The sequence below is a fragment of the Cavia porcellus genome, unplaced genomic scaffold (assembly GCF_034190915.1).
Source record: "Cavia porcellus strain 051 isolate PalLab524CR breed Dunkin Hartley unplaced genomic scaffold, mCavPor4.1 scaffold_13, whole genome shotgun sequence".
NCBI lineage: Eukaryota > Metazoa > Chordata > Mammalia > Rodentia > Caviidae > Cavia > Cavia porcellus.
The window spans coordinates 17,620,766-17,638,418 of record NW_026947496.1 but is presented as its reverse complement, the minus strand read 5'-3'; the positions used below and the strand labels follow the sequence as shown (position 1 = coordinate 17,638,418).

Genomic DNA, 17,653 nt, shown 5'->3' with positions numbered 1-17,653 from the left:
CTAGTCATTTTTCCTTACTAGTCTTCATTAAGTGTCTTTGCAACCTGCTTTTTAAACTCCACATACTACCAGTGATTATAACCACCTGCTTGCATTCTCTGTATGTCCTGAGGAAGTAAAAGCTGCGTGTTACCTTATTCCACATTGTATCCTCTGCTCTTTCAGGGTACTTAGTTCTCCAGATATTTATTCATAGAACGAATAAAAAATGTCTCCAATTTAAATAAGTTCCAAGCTACTGTTTTAGCAAATTCAGGGAAGCTAAAATTAATGTAAAAATTTAAAGATTTATCTGAGTCCACTTGTCATTCACTATTGCTAATGGATATTTGAGTGGGATGTGGCCTATTAGACACCAAGAAATACATAGCATTTTATTTTCCTCTGCTAATTTCTGGACAAAACACAGCTAAATGATTCCTAAAGTGGTATTCTACTTGATTGGGAAAACATTTTCTCTGGGGTAGATTGGGAGGAGTCTTAAATCTCTGTTAACTGATCTTTAACCTTCATGCTATTTAAATTATAGGAAAGTGCACGATTTGGATCTTAAGTATAAAATTAATTTTAAACCACAGTTTTGAAAATAAAGGCAACCAATAAATCGATATCAAAAGGTTATTTTTCCTGTGACTGCTCTTGCTTATTGTATTTCATAGAACATACTACTGCAGTTTTACCTGCAGATTTCAAAATAGCACTAACAGATAGAAATATGCTGCTTACCACACGTGCCGTGTGCAGTTTAAGGTGTTCTAGGGCTAACCTCAGTGGCAGTGTGCTCACCCTGGGGTAGATCCCCGGGTAGATTCTAATAGCTGTATTTAACAGTCAAAAGGATTGTAGTAGCCATGTTTAAAAAGTAAAAAAAAGTCAAGCACAGTGGACCACATCTGTTATCCCAGCACTCAGGGAAGCTAAGGTAGGTGGATTGTGAGTTTGACCCTAGTCCTGGTAAACCTACAACTTAGCAAGAGTCTCTCAAAACAAATATCTTTTAAAAGGGCTGGAGAATCTAGCTCAGCAAAGATCCTGGGTTCTATCTCTGGTACTGAAAAGAAAAAATAAAAAGAAACTGGTGAAATTGCTTTTAAAGAATATTTTATTTAATGCAGGATATCCAAAGGATTATTTCTATATGTATTCAAAAAATATTATCCATGGATTTTTAATATATATTTCTTTCTCCGTTTGTCCCTAACTTGCTTACCTTGGTATTGTTTCTCCCTGCTTCTGCATCTGTTCATCTTTTGTTATTACTTTTCAATGTTCATAAAAACTTTCTACTCTCTTGTTTTGAGCTACTTCCTTTTAAAAACTCATGTACTTGGGCTGGGGGTTGAGCTCAGCGGCATAAGTGTCTGCCTTGCAAGCAGGCAGTGAGTACGAGCCCCAGTACCGATAAAAAAGAAAAAGACAAAAAAAAAAAAAAAAAAATCATGTACTTTAAGACATCTGATCTATCAGTACAGGTTGGCAGCATTCTCTGGCGCTGAGAAGTAAAGGTTCTCGTCCAGGAGTTATAATGGACGGGATCGCAGGCCTGTCATTTTTACGTGGATTCCAAATGCACTTCAAACTTGCTTCAAGTGGAAAATTGTGCCATCTAAGCAAAATGACACTTGTGAGCTTCTTGGCCATCAATTTAAAATTCTACATCAGCTACTTTTTCTCTTGAAAATGAAAAACTGGGTCTAACTGAAAAATATCCCTTAAGGGAATTGAGTGTTATTAGTTAGAGCTTCCAGTATTACAGGGAACTGAAATTTAAAGGATATGTTTTCAAGTCCTGATTTCAAAAGCACGCAGTCAGTCTTCTGTATGTGGGGCTCCACACCTATGCATTCTAGCAACTTTGGACTGAAAATATTTGCGCGAAAATGCATCAATGGTAGGAATATACTGGCTTTCCCCCTCTTGTTTTTATTCCCTAAACAATACAGTATAACGCACTGCATTGTAATAGGTATTTTAAGTCATCTAGACATGAGAGAAAGTATGCATGAAGAAGTCTATAGGGTCTATGCAAATACTGTGTCATTTTATACAAGACCCTTGAGCATCTGTGGATTTTGATATCTGTAGAGGATCCAGGAGCCAGTCCTCAAAGGACACTCAATAAAGAGTAAGAACAGAAGAAAACAAGATAAATATGATGGCAAGAAGGCCACAGAAAGAGACCCAAACTTTAGGGTTAGTGAAAGGTAGAGATGGACTCAGAGAAGAAACAAGTGGGGGTTTCCAAATTATCTCCTCCAGCCCTGCTTAGTTCGTGCTGCTTACTCTTGGCACATGACTGAGTGAAATTAGCTTAGTCTGACCAGGTTAGTGTGCATAGATCTCAATGAAGAACAAAAACAACCTCATAACCGTCCTGGCCGGGTTGGTTCCATTAGGCATTAATGATCTTCCTGCATTGCCCATTACCATGCAGTTTCAGCTTTTGGAGGAGATGGTGGAGAAGATTTTCATAGTAATTGTTTTTATCAGTGTTTGATTCAGGAACATGAACTCCCTGTAGCCCAAGATGGAAAAATGTTTATGTGGCATCAAAATGTTTAATTCTTCCAACACTGCTATCCTAATAGTACGGGCAAAGGAGGGGGGTGGGTAAGAATAGCTTTGTGGCAGATGAAATGTAAATTCTAAGATAGTACTTTGCACTTCAAGTCCCTTTCTTTTGGGTTGGAAATTTAAGTAAGCTTATGTAGTTATTGAATAAATTGGGTCAGTATCCATCTGGCAGAATAAACTGAGATTCAACCTTTTCTCTGTTGCCATAGTTTTAATATCAGAAATTAGAGTGACCTTATGGAGTAACTGTCACTGTTGACTAATTACTATGCGAAAGAGAAGTTTAGTCTCAATTAAGCTGAAACTGAAATAATTGTCTTTGGCAGGCATTCTCTAGTGTTTAAGTGCACAGTATTTAATTACACCAACCACAGATAGCACATTCAGCCTGTTAGGGACGCACTTGGCAGGTGACTCATCCAAGGAGACCCATCAGTGTGCAAGCATAAGATACTGCATTTGTTCCTATGACAGAAACAAGTGGTCTGATCTGCTCTTAAGACTTTTAAGGCAAAATTTTTTCTTGATTTTTTTTTGGGTGCTCAATTCAGAGTTCTCAAACATGTGACTAAGTATTTGAGTGCATTAAACATCTTTTAAAATTTGGAGATCTACATTGGTTCGATCCATAGTTGTCCATGTAGCTCACTGATGTGAATACACAGGAAAGCTCTCTGCTATCCTATCGCAGGGATGAAGAAAGGAGGAAAGATTGCTCATTTTTTTACAGCTGAACACCATCTTTGCAGTCAGCACATCTGGAAACTAAAAGATTTGGCTCTTTCATCAGCAACATATAAATAAGTCACTTAAGGCTCTTATTAGAGATGCCAAGCATGATTCACTACAATCTAATACTCACTAAAGACTCAGATGAGATACCTGATCTTAAGAGAGACGGGCCAGAAGTCTGAACTATTTTCCTAGGTCACAGGTTCTCACTGTTAGCTCTCCATTAGGAGAGTTATTCTGTTTGAAAAATATCTACACCCATATTTCACCCAGAATATTTGATTTAGAATTTTTTAAAGACATCTTTAAACACTTTTACACTTCTAAAAGTGTTTAAAGATGCCTTTAAAGTGTTTATTTTGGGAAATGTGTTTCATGCACCAGGTGTATTAGCATCACCTTGAAGTCATTAAAAATACAGTATCTTAAGTCCTATTGTAGACTTGGAGAGCCAAAATCCACATATAAATAAGAATCTCAGTAGATTCCAATGCATCAGAAAGTTTGAGAGCCACTTTTCCAAGTTGGTCCTATATACTTTAATGTGTATAATTAGGTATCAGAAAGCAACCTATCAGCAGAACTCCCTGGTGAAATGCCTTCGGGGAGCTCGAGTTCCACAATTTTCCCAAGGGCAAATTTGTGTTAATTCTACAATTCTCATCAAAGATATTTTCCTATTGTATATTCAACATCACATCCATGCACTAAAAGTCCTTTTGCACTTTAGTGATAGGATAAGCACGTAGCACCAGAAGAATTTAATTAATTCAGAAAGAAAGTAGAATGGTGGGTGTCAGGGGCTGGGTCAAAGGGGAATAGGAACTGCTATTTAATGTGTGCAGAGCTGAGTTTTGCAATCCAAAAAGGAATTCTGGGTATTGGAGATTGTGATGGTTGTACAATAAAGTGAATATTCTTAATGCCACTGATTTATAAACTTAAACATGGTTAAGGTGCCAAATTTTGTTTTATATGTGTTTTTCCATAATAAAAAATAAAAAATAAGGGTAATTTCCCTTCCTTTTTTCTGGAGTCCATGGCTTCTTTGAAGCTGTATTTTTCAAGCCCATTTAGGAAATTCTCTTTGTTTCTAAGGACTGCAGTGACGGCATCCTGGTTTCAATAGAGGAGTTATGGCCTGAGTTATTAATTTGCAAATGGAGTGTGGTGAAGAGGGCATGAAATTCCATGAAGGGGCAGAGCCAGTGCAAATGGTGAAAGCCAGCGGGAAGGATGGAAGTCAGTGATCGTCTTTCCCTTAGACTGTTGTATTTCCCCCTGAAGAATTGCCACACTTCTAGTGAGCAGAGGCTCACAGCAAAGACTTCCTGAAAGGATGAGACAGTTGGTTCTGACAAGTCTGGAAAACTTCGTATCCAGGGCTCTGCCTCCACAACCACATCCAGACCCTTCGCTCGGGCATCTGGAAGCTCTTGGCAAAACAAGACGTCCTGTTTTCAAGATAATGTGTTCATATGGCTCATAAAGGTTTTCTTGGAAAACTAGTCTCTGCAACGCAGTATTTTAATAATTGAACTATAAATGCATCGGAAACATATGGAGTGAATTTCCCTTGGGTTTGGCAAAGCACATTTTGGACTTGATTCTGTCCAGGGTATTTGAAAGATGGTTTCTAACATTTGTTGAATCAAATATGGTGCTTTGCTTTTCCCAACTCTCTTTTAGGCTATGGCAGTTTAAGAAAAATGCAAAGATTTCAAAGCCTTTGTTTCTGTGCTACCAGATCTCTACATAAATGCATAATTTATTCACTTAAGAGCTACAGTTGGCTGAGTATCCAGTACAGTTACAAACTACTCCGTAAACTCTCTTTTTTTCCTCTCTCCCTGGGTTTCAGTGTAGTTCAAAATGAAGAGTTTCAGACTTGGGTTATTTCAAAGAACAGAGATTCCCTTTAGGTGAACTCTCCCACTCACCAAAGAGATTCAGGCTTGCTGTTCTTCGCGTGGCTCTTACCATTGAACTCTGCGGAGAGGCGTTTTGATGGAGTGGAAAGCTCTGTAGAAAGGACTTCCATGTGGCCCCAGATAATGCCCTTCCTTGGCCATTGTGGAGGGGCATTTTAGAAAGAATAAATGAATGAATGAGTGAAACAAAGAAAGAAGGAGCCCAATATTCTGATTTGAGTTTTTCCCCCTTTACTATGTATTGCTACCCTGCTTGTGAGTATAATAAACAGCTTTGGACTTTTTAGATGAAACACACTGTGTACTATTTGGGAACTGTTTTATCTACATGCACAGTACTACTAGGAGTATGGTAGGACTGATCTTCATTGGGAAGCTAACTCAGAGGCAGACGTGAGTAAGTTCCAACAACAGATGTTTAGGAAACTTAAAGATTCCGTGTCTTTTAAAAAGTTCTGAGATCACTGTGGCTGAGATGAAATATAAAATGAGTACCATGACTTCTTACGCCAAATGTAATAGACAAGTAGGTTCACCTGGTCTCCCCTCTCGTAATGAGCACATCTGGAAATTGGCTGTAGCTCTGGTAATATGGAGTGCAAGGGTGACTGAGAGAATCATCCTGTGAAACATGGTTTATATATTGTAGGAAACACTTAAGATTCAAACAGTTTAATTAACACAACATAATAAAACACAACCTAACACATCCAGTTTCTGTAAGTACCAAATAATATTCACCATCCCTTTGCAATATGAGAAAAGGAGGAAGATAAACAAGAATTAGAAAAACAGGATGAGAAGCAAAAGCAACCTAAAGGATTTAGAAGAACAATTTTTCTTTGTGAGAGAAGAATTTAAATAAAACACATAGGAAGGAAAATATAAAGTCTAAAACAAATACTGTATTAAAAAAGTAAAATTAGAAATAAAAACAAAGAAACAAAATTTAAAAAAAAAACCCAAGAAACCAGAGAACAAGCTAGGGCATCTGTAACATTAACATGCCCACTCTTCCAAGATCTGAAACTCCAGAACTTGTCCTTGTGATTACAACCTTCCGGGCCACTGGATTTTCAGTCCCTATTACATGGTTTATTAGCAGGGTTTCCATAGGCAAGCTACCATCAGTCTTTGAGCCTCACTCTTCTCATCTGTAAAGTGGGAATGATAGATCCTACCCTTCAAAATAGGGTTACTCTGAAGAATGCATGAGGTAATTTGGTAAGAGCCTTTCAAGGTTATCGGACTAGAGTACATGCTCACAAATTAACACCTGTTAGTTCTGTTTTTCTTTCATGTCCCAGTCCTCACTCTGAGCTGTACACATTGCTTCCATCCCTGCAACCTTGACCTTCAGGGCTCCTCAGTGCCACCAGTCTATCACCTCTACCTGACCTCTGTACTCTCCTAAGCCCCTTCCTCTGCTTTACCCACCACAAGCAATCCGTGCCCACGTCCTTTGGATTCTACTTCCTAAGCCATTTATGAGTCCGCTCCTTCCTCTGCTCTTCATTGCCCTCTCCAAGCCCAGGCCTCTGACCTTCTCTCTGCAATAGCTGTTCCATTACAATGTTGGGGACCAGCCTGGCGGATTGGGGAGCTGCTGGCCGTGAAGCCCCAGCCAACTTCCTTTTCCTCCCAAGCCTTAATGTACTTCTCTGTGGAGAGGAAATAGTGGCATCTCGCTCTTTATAGTAGTTTGGTTCTACAATGTCACCTTCAACCTTAAATTTGTGAACACTGAACCATTACTTTTGAGTGAAATGCAGGGTTAAATTTATGCAGACACAGTATTTTCTTCCACTGACCATACCTTTGTCTTACGGGTGTTTCTGTTGCAACACATCTTATTCAACATATAGTGCTGATTTGTTCGCATTGAACTCGCTGTGACGGCCATCGGCACTGTTACTCGTGCCTCAAAACATAATTATTGAACAAATGGGTGTTCTCTGAGAGGTCCAGCACAGCCTTCCTGCAGTTCGAAGCACTATCTTGTACTTCACCAACAAAGAATCCCCAAATGCCAAAAGCATGGCACTGAAAACACTGCGGAAAAGATGCTTGTTTATGGTATGAGTTGACCCAAGAAGGTAGGCTGTCACCTTGTTCCACTTCAGTTTGAATCTTTGCTGTTCTGCACACATCTGCAAAGACTGCAAAAGTGCTTCGAGATTGATCTGGAGTTTGTGAATGCTGTGTTCTAGGGATCAGGTAAAATGTGCAGAAACAGAATCTCTGGAAAATAAGAACCAACTGCACTGGTAGCAGGTGCACTGTGTGGAATGGAGGTAATCTAAGCCACGACTAGGCACTCAACAAAGGAGAGCTACTGGTATTTATTATTATCATTAATTACCACTAGCATTCTGATAAGTGATGCATAACCATCTCTCTCCATGAATACCACCTGACATATAATCTTAAGTCTGACCATGTCACTCCTAGGCTTGGCATTCAAGTTCTTCCCAGGGCATCATTTTTCTCCTATCCTGTCCTCTAAATAAACTGGCCAGGTCTGCACGTCTAAAGTACCTCCCAGGTGAGCCTTCCTCTATGAATTCACTTCACACTGACTCTCCCTCCTTTCCTGCTCCTTCTCTTCCTCCCTCTCTTTCTCCTTCCCCCATGTGGAAATATAACTGTTCAACCCTCGAGAGTCTCAGATTAAAAACAACTCTGAAGCCTTTTCCAGCTGGAATTAATCTCTCCCTCCTGTCAACCTCAATAATCATATTTTCTGTTCTCATGGAAGCTGTCATTTTCTATGTCTTGTTAAAACTCTTATGCACACATTTTGTTTCTCTGAGTAGGTATGGTAGGTCTGATTCATCTTTTCACATACTGTGCAACTTGCCACAATACCTTGTCTTTAGTATAATAGAGAATAAATGTTTATGCATTAAACACAGTAACTAAAAAAGTCCCACAAGTCAGTTAGCTTTTGCTTTATGGAAAAAGACATCATTATAAAACCACATTTTTTATCTGAGAAATTCTACATATGCACAAACCAATTCCAAAGAAGAAATCCTGATTTATAACCAAAGTCAAAGGGAAGCAACCTTCGATTCTTAAAATCTGGTGATTTGTTCCTGAGATGCCACCAGGCCCTTTTTTGGGCAAGTCATGAACCTTGAAATTGGGGCTTAATAATTCAGGCACCAACATACTTCAGGTTACATCACAGTTTCTTTCAACAGCCTCTTTGAATAATCCAAACAAGAGCACTTGACACGAGGAGAAGACATTGCATCCAAATAGCTTGAAGACTGAGGAAGCCAGTGTAGAGGGTTAGCCAATGACTGCATTCCCACCTCCTCAGTGGGGCTGGAGTAAGAGTTTGTCTGTCTACTAATGATCTTGTGTGTCCTTATTTGTGCTAGAAGCCAGGAGATGAATCAGGGGCATGACTGACACTCAGAGACCTGATCGTCCTCTCTTGGGAAGTGGAGGCATGCTTTACTTTTGATGCAAAACAAAAAGACATTACAGACATTACAGAGTGTTTTTATAAATATGTACTCTAAATATGTACTCTTTTGTTCTTTCTAATACAAAAATTCCAACACTATCATGTTTAAAAAAGAAAATTAAGGCACATGTCTTGTCTTTATGATTGCATTCTTCTGTTTGGATATGACACACAGACCACCTGAAGGAAATCGGGATGTGCCCACCCATTGTGCAAATGACCCTGCCAAGTGTGCAGTGTCCTCAGGGCTGGTGGGAGGGCAGAGGAAGCAGCAAGCTCTCTCGCCCACCCTCACCTCTGCACCCGTGAGTCAGTCACCCACACCCCAGCAGTCACCGCTTTCCTGTTCCTGTCTTGTGCTTGTGTGTGTCTTAAGGATAGGTGTCATTTCCCTTGGGCTTCCTAAATCTGTGAAGGCACCTTAGCCATGAGGTGAGCATTGTATTTTTTTTTCCTCTGAAACTGAAAAGATGACATTGAGAAATCTAGTAATTTATAAAATATCCCTTGCAAATCATCCTCTCTGCCTCACCCCCCAAATTCTGTTTCTGTAATAAATAAGCAGACAAACAAATCAATGTGTGCATGCATGTGCGTGCATAGTTCAGGAAGCTGTGCACTGCCTCTCACTGTCCATGCTGAATGGGGACAGGGAGAGCTGAGGCCTGGCTGAAGGGACAGTGCTGAGTATGCAGTCATACAGAACATAGCAGGAACCTGGACAGGCTCCACCTTCAACTTCCTTCAAGAGGCAAAATATTGAAAGGAAGTGGGAAATTGTCCAGAGAGATGTCATGGTCCTTTTGACCTCAAAGGAGCATCCAATTTAAAACTGTGTTAAATCTACCCTCCAGGAATAGCTGTCACTACTGAGATGCAGCCTTGCTAAGGATGATCCACCAGCTCTTTGACAGCACACCTAGAAGAAGTCAATAAAGCAAGGCCCTCATTTTCTCTTAGTTAAAGCACTCCTGAAGTCTCGCTATCATGGAAGCTTGGGCTGGGCTCCTTGAGCTATCTTCCGTGAGTCTTTCCAAGGCAATTTGGAGATACCAGTCTCTTGAATAAAATTACTATGTTCCTTTATGGATCTGATTAACTCCTAACACAAGAATGGTACATTTAAAAAGTAGTTTTCCTTAATTCACTTGATGGCTGTGAAAGTCTGAATTGTGCCACCTCCAATTCATACGTGGAGTCCCTAAGCCGTATTATTTTAGAATGTGTCTCCATTTGGAGAACAGGTCTTTAAGGAAATGATTATGGTTAAATAAGGTCATTAGGGTGGGCCTAGTTCAATACAAATGGTGTCCTTGTTAGAAGAGATTAGGACACAAACAGTACAAAAGTCAAGGAATCACTATGCAAAGACACTTGTCTCTAAGCCAAAGACCAAGATTTCAAGAGGAACAAACCCTACGGACACTTTGACCGTGAACTTCTAGCCTCCAGAATGGCAAGCACATAAATGCTTATTGTTTAAGCCACCCCAGTGGTGGTATTTTGTCAAGACAGCTCTAGCAAATTAGTACAGTTGCTACTGTTGTTCATTAGTTATGGATTATCCAAAATGTCTTTCTCCTTGATTATCAGTAAGGAAGCTCTCATTTTTAGTAACACATAAACGCATTACTTCTTGGGGGGGGGTGTCACATTTTCTTTCACTCTAAAGAGTTATTAATACCTAAAGGATGGGCCTAGGTAGAGCTCAAGTTCTCAGCTGGTTAGGAAAACTACGTGCTTATCAGCTCTTTAGTTTTGACACAGGATCCCATTTGCTTCTCGAGTACCACGGAGGAGGGAAGGCTGATGTTCTTATCATTTTCCAGAGAGGAACTAGACTCAATTGAAAGATTTCTTGAAGGCAAGAAACTGAACTTTTTAAACTAGGATTTTCAATTCTACTTTTCTGCTCCTCCCTCTTTTTTCTTTTTACTAAACACTGCAATATTCTCAAGTTTGGAATATTTCTACATCATAATATTTTCTTCTTTGTTTTTGAAACTTTATTTTTCTCTGTGCTCTTAATGTTGGGTATTGGTGTTACATTTGCAGTGGGCTTCTCAGAAGACACCCTCTGCTGTGCCTCACTCTGCCTTCTTAATGACCAAATCCAATTATTCACTTTATTTCCTAGAGAAGCCCACAGTATGCATAAAAGATCCTTCATCAATCCCTTCTCTTATGACTTTCCCTGTAACTGTGAATTATGAACTTTATAGGAAGCTAAGTACCTGTGCAATGTCCAAGCAAAAGTCTTAGATCAATCCACTATTTTAGGATTTTCACATATGATAAAAGTTTCTTTTATGGGACTCATTAAATCTTCATGTTAGGAAACTAAAGAGAGAAAAAAAATCATAGTTCTTATGGGCCTTGATTAGGGCACAAATTCTCTGTCATACTTAGTGGAGCCTTGGAACTTGTAACAGTGGATCATTACGGCCACTTCTGCAAGGCTCTAGAGGTGCAAAAACTTCCAGGAGACCCGAGCCCAGCAATTTCAAGAAAAGACCAAAAAAAGGAATAGCATGGCTGAAGCAGAAAAATCAAATTTGCTTCACTGAACCACATCCTTTGAAAGTGCATTGGGGCTCACTAGAGACAAGGATTATGTTGTCTTTGCCTGACCACTGCTGGTGTGGTCTCCTGGCTTTGATTCTTAGGGTGGTGTGACCTTAGTGGAGAGTGTATAGAGCCTCAGGAGTCTAGAAATAAGTGTTACTCACTGATGTTCTCTGCAGTTTAAACCAGTTCAATGGACTCTTATGTCCAAACATGGGGACAAAGATACCTCTTCAACTAGAGAAATAGATAAGCTAGTGAATTATTCTGAAGCGTGTTGAGTATCATAAATGTTTGAAGTGTTACAAATGTTCTTTATTCTTTGGCACATTAAAGACAAAAAATGATCTGTTTTAAAAATATTTTGTGGTCACTAGATACTATACATGGTAACAAAAATAACAGCAGGTACTGATTAATATGCCTTAGCAGGCTTGATACTATGTGCTATGCTATTAATGATTAATTCATTTACATCTCATAAAGCCTGTTACTATGAAATTTAAGATGAGGAAACTGAGTCACAGAAAAGTCAAGAAACTTGCCTAATATTACTCACTGAACATTTCTGGCAGGACTGGAAAAGAAGCACAAACTGGCTCAAAATCTTACAATTTCAACCAAAGCACTTCTGTTACCCTACAAGTGAATTTTCAAACTCTGCCGTACTTGACATCTTCTGGTCAGTTGTCCCGTAATAGTAGTTGATCCACCCAGAAATGGAGAAAATGTGGCATTCAAACTGCATTTTCTGACTGTCCCTCATATGGGTAGTAATGCAAAAGTTCTCTGTAGAACCAAAAGTCCCAGTTGTTGCAGGGAAAACGTGGGCACCAAAACCTAGGCAGATGACCCATTTTAGAGGATCAGTGTGCAAAACAATGTGTTTAAACTTAAAACTATTCAGAGGTGGGTGTCTTACAGTAGGGATCATCTTTTTGAATCTCTGTCTTCAGTCTGTCATCCAGGTATAAAATGCAGGTTATTGGCAAGTTTCTACAGCTGGAAATTTGGATAAAAGAAACTCACTGTGCTAATATTAATTATTTAAGCAATGCTTTCTTGAGGGGCCACTTCTGACCTTTAAAATGAAGTCAAGAGCTGTTCTTACATTCTGCAGATATTTATAATACTATGGTGTCTATATTTCAAAAGTAAGTTTTAAGTGGTTTTGTTGTTTAATTTCATCTGATGGCCACCAGGATGCATAGGAGTACCAGGGCCCAGTAGAAAAAAAGACCATAGAAACTCATGATCCACAAAGTCTTTTCAATTCCCAGATATAGCCTGTGGCCTTGGGGATTTAAGAATCCCAGGTTCGAGACCATATAAATGATTCAGATATCTAAATACCCTTTCACAGGGATAACCAAACCACTCTAGATACATTCAACTTGAATAATTTGCTCCCCATGACAAAAAGGGATGAGAGAAGCACAAACTTGAATATCTCTTCATTGATATTATTCTGAGAACAATTTTCCTTTTGGTTCTAAATATCACCATATTTTGTTTACAACACCTCGCGTGGCCAAACAGAAAAACAATTAGAAACAAACTCTTACAAACTAATGCTCTGGGTGTTTCTCAGGCTTTCCAGAAGTCACTAAAAAACAATCTATTAAAACAGCTCTTATGCTGAGTGTGGCTGTCATCAGTTGTGTTCCTTGCCACACTGATTTCCAGCTCCATGAAGCAAACCTTAAAACGCCAAGGCCTGAGATTAGATCCCACCAAACCCTCTTCCTTGTTTATCCTTGGGTTTTCAAGTCATCTTTCCTTTGTGTCATTCACAACTTCCCCAAAACAGCAGCCTCCGATTTGATTTTTCCTGCCTGTCTCTTTAAGTCAGAAACTTGTCAGCTTCCTAAGAGCTGGCTGCAAACCCGGGACCTGCTCCCAGCTTCTCCTCTGCGGTGAGATTTGCAAGTGAATCCCTCAGGTCTGAGAAACAACCCCCGATTTGGACCAATTTGTTCTAACTTGGATGGACCCACACTGACACCAGGGCATCCTCAAAGCCAGATTGGAGGATTTGGAAACTAAACCAATGGCTCTCATCTTCTCACAACCAGCACTATTCTCTCAACAGGACAAAGCATAAAACCCATGCAAAACCTGCCTCGCAGACCGAAAGCAATACAATTGTTTCGGACCCCAGTGCCTACCTTAAAGACTGCCCAGAGCTCCAGGCTCACACACGCGTTCTCCTCTCTGGGTCCTTTCTTCCTCTCCACTAGCTGAGCTTTCTCAAACTGAGCAACAGTCTCCTCCCGCGTCCGGCTCTGCCAATACACATGCTACACACACAGCCTTGCGGTGCCAGGCGGCTTCTTCCTTCCCGGCGGTGCCAGTGCCCTGACCGCTGACCAGCTCCCGGGGAGCACGGGATAGAAAGGGAAAAGAGCCAGTGGGACTTGGGGGGCGGATTCAGCTCACCCCGTACTAGGTGGCCGCCCATCTCAGCAAGGAGGGGTCCATTGTATCCCCGGTGTTAACCTCCAGCCCCCGCCCTGGGTGGTTTTCCAGGCTCCTCCAGGTCCCTGCTGGGTTGCAGGCGGCCACCTCCTGGGCGTGACCCTGCCCCCAGCCCTGGCCCCGGTGGCACTTGGTGGGGGCCTTGGCCTCTTACCTTCCCCAGACCCCAGTTCTCAGAAGCCTGGCCAGAGTCTCCAAGGAGTCCTGCGTTTTCCCGCACGGGATAAGCCACCGGTTTCCGAAGCAGAGGACATTTCGAGATGAAACAGAAAGTCACTCGGCATCCAAACCAGACCCTGGACTTGCACTTGACCGCCCCCAGCTCGGCCAGGGAAGAAGGAAAACTCAGGGCTCTTTGCCCAGCTCGGAGGATTCCCGGAAAGTGCAGTGTCAAAGTCTGCACTCGGGGCCCCAGCCTTTTTATTCCCCCCAGTATTTGTCGAGCTTTTTAACATGCAGTTTGTCTCCTTCTGCAGGGAATTACTCAGTGATCCTGTCACCTGACTCTCCGCACCCTTATAAATTCAAATCCGTGCTTTTTGAGCTCCATCAGAAAACTGCACTTGCCTCCCCCAGGGGTCCCTCTTGCTCCCCTAGAGGAGGGGAAGGAGAAGTGAAAGGGGAGACATGCAAAACATCGTGGAGCAATGACAATTAACCTTTCTAGAACTTTCCCTAGGGGCTGCTTTATGCAGTGTGCTTGAATTTCCCTGTGGTTCCATTCTCCTTCCTAAATGCCAGGTGTAGCTGGAGCAGCTTCTGGGATTTTCTGTGCATCCTACAAACCACCAGATGGATTTTTCAGTGATGAGGGCTGCAGGAGCTGGGAAGCCTGTAGATTTATAACATAGGTGCAAACAGAACCTAAGACCTACAGTGCTATTATTGTTGCCAGGTATCTGATTTTCCTGGGTCAGCATCTGTCATTTATTCAAATGACACCTGTCCGGAGTTCAAAGAGAGAATTGGCACCCAAATACTGAAAGCCTCCTGAAATGCAAAGACCAAATTTTAAAAACTACAACCTAAATTAGTTCTAGATCAATGCTAGAATGAACTGTATGGTGGGGGTCTCTGGGTGCCTGGATTTCCTGCAAGCCAGTGAGGCAAAATCTGGCAAGGACAGAACTGGACTTTCACGTCTAAGAGAGCAGATGCTACCATCAGCCAGACGTTTATTTTTCCTCATCTGTCTCCTTTTCTTTCTTCTGTGTTCCCCACCTATATCCACCAAAGGAAATTATTTTCCCTTTTCTGGCTGCCTCCAGCACTGTAAGGAATTTTAGATCTTGTTATAATATTAAAATAAGTTGTTGCACAGTGGATAATGTGCCCCAAGGATCATTTAAAAAATACTTCATCACTACCCACTCATAACCTCTCCGAGGTGGCCATGGGGTTGTTACTATGCTCCTTACCCTGCCTCAGAGAAGCCAGTGACATAGCCGGGAATTAGAAATGAGGTCTCCAAGGCTCTGGTTTGCAAAGGAGGAAAGACCGGGCTATGTGAGAGAAAAATAGAAATGTATAAAGCTGATGGAGGATTGATGTTTGTTTATGTCTCACCCTCCAGGTGTAGCAAATAACATACAAGGTGTTGTGGCAGTTGCTATGGTAACCACTTCCTTAGTAAGAATAAGGACACATTTGAAGGCATTAGAAAATATCAGATACCAAGACTTTCTTCAGTAATGGGCAGAGGAGCAATAATAGAAAATATGTTCTTGGCTTGCATAAGGTCATGAAATATTGGTACTACAAAACTTGTATTTCCTGGACTAGTACTGGACAGTAGAAATATAATGTGACCTTAAATTTTCTAATAGTCACATTAAAGAAAAAAAAAAACCTGCTGGAATTCCTTTTTGGAATATAGCTAGTTTAATGATATATGTTAAGAAATTATCATTTTAGTATATAATCAATATAAAAGGTAAGAAGATACTTTGTGTTCCTGTTTCCACACTAAATCCCTGAATTCTCATGTATATTTCACACTCCCAGGCCATTCCAGGACTAACCAGCAGCCACATGGAATGGGCTATCACATTAGATGGCTCAGTCCTGGGTAATGTTTGGCCATTTTCAGGTTAAAATATATTCTTTGAGGAGATATTTACCCATCTGTCCTTAGAATTTTTATTGGCATTCATTTGGTTATAGTCCCACGGCATAATGCAAGTGGTGTTCTCTTAGGTGGAACAGGAAAGTGTCAAATAAGCTTGGAACTGAAGGAGAATTGAAGATTCGGCTTCTTTTATGCCATCAGAGGAGCAGAAAGAACATAAATAAATCTTGGGTTTGGAAAATGTTCCTTCCCTGGATTGTCCCACTGGTCCAGGTTAAAGCCCTCAAAACCTACGGACCCTCTGCTCCTGCCCATTCCTCCAGCCCCTGCAACAGACACTCAGTCTTATCAGATCTGTCACCTAACTCAAGCCATAGAGTCTTGGCCAAGACTCAAGCCATTCCAAGAATCCCCACCTGGTTTTCTGGTCTCCAATTCCTCTCTGAACTCAAGTTCATTTTCTACCTGGCATTAAGTGTGAGCACATATACAAAGTGGAATTCTACTCATATAGCTTCTCTGCTTGAAGATTTTAATATAAATCTGCCACCTTTCAAATAAGTCGCAGGCCCTAAGATCCATCCTCTTTGATGTGATACCCTGGGAATCAAAAACAGGCATGGGGAACCATTCCAGCTCATCTTCTTGCTACATTATTCGCTGATTTCACTTGGTCTACATGCCCAGTGGTGGCATTATTTCCAAGATTCTGAGACTTTAAAGTCTGTTTCCTCTGTTGGGAATATCCTTCCTTGAAATGCCTACTCCTTAACAAATAGCAAAATCTTTCAAATCTTACTCACCTGTTGCCTGAAGCTTTCCCTAGTCTTATAGTCCCCTCCTTCAGGTTAATATACCATCAAAACATTTATCGCAGCCTGTTATAATCACATGATATTTGAGATTAGGATCTGTTCAAGACAAGATACCATTTGTCATATTCTTATGGAATCATAGGAATAATTAATGCTGAAGATTCCAGTACTCTTTCCTTCTTATTTCTCCCTCTTCCAAACCTCTAATCACTTGGTTCCTTATAATCATCACTGTCATCATGGCTATCACCATTATATATATTACCCAACATTCACGTATTAGGCAAGATTCACTTATCATATATTGTACTTTGTCCTAAACACTTAATATACATTTCATTTGACTCCAACAACAAATCAATAAGGTAGGGACTTCTCCCCAATTGCTAATAGATGTGGTATCTTGAAAAGCTTCATTCTATCAACAAGTGTCCTAAGATCATTCTTATAAACAGGTTGTGACAGGTTGCTGATACCTCCTAGGTATGTGGAGTTACAGCCTTAGATTTTAGTTAATTTATGTGTAAATGGGATAAATGCACACACTGTTGTTTTATATTTTCAGTGTCTTTGTCTCAATAAAGATTCACTTTCTAAGGTGGAAAGGACAACTTAGTTCAAGAGTATTTTATGTAGAAGAGTATGATGATTTTGAATAAAGGCATAAGGAATCTGGCCATGGGGACATCCAAGCATGTGATCTTTTCAGTCATTTATTTTTGGATTTACTTCTGGCTCTTCAGTGGATTCTATGTAATTCAGCTTACTGGTGCTTTAGAAAGTAGAGGACCCAACACCAACTGTGACGAGGATGAAGAGTAACAGGATATTCATTCATTGGTGGGGACATGATCAGTGCAAACACTTTGGGAGACAGTTCAGCAGTTTCTTGCAAAATTAAACACACTTACCAGGTGATTTGGAAATGTAAATAACTACTTTTTGGCTACCCAAAGGATGTGAAACCTCATACCCACCCAAAAACTTACACACACAGTTTCATTCATAGTTG

General features: G+C 40.6%; 1 protein-coding gene across 6 annotated transcripts in view; it reads right to left on the bottom strand.

The window, feature by feature from the left end:
- Positions 1-17,653, bottom strand: part of Phactr1 (phosphatase and actin regulator 1) — a 508,872-nt gene that overhangs the window by 281,037 nt on the left and 210,182 nt on the right. The window contains exon 1 of one of the 6 annotated variants that reach the window (XM_005003272.4): positions 13,913-14,244. The exons of 4 other annotated variants lie outside the window; for them this stretch is intronic. The gene's annotated coding sequence lies outside the window, so the exon portion shown is untranslated. Of the gene's footprint in view, positions 1-13,448; positions 13,711-13,912; positions 14,245-17,653 lie in introns of those variants that run through there. One more of the 6 variants, XM_023564711.2, reaches the window with a different exon arrangement.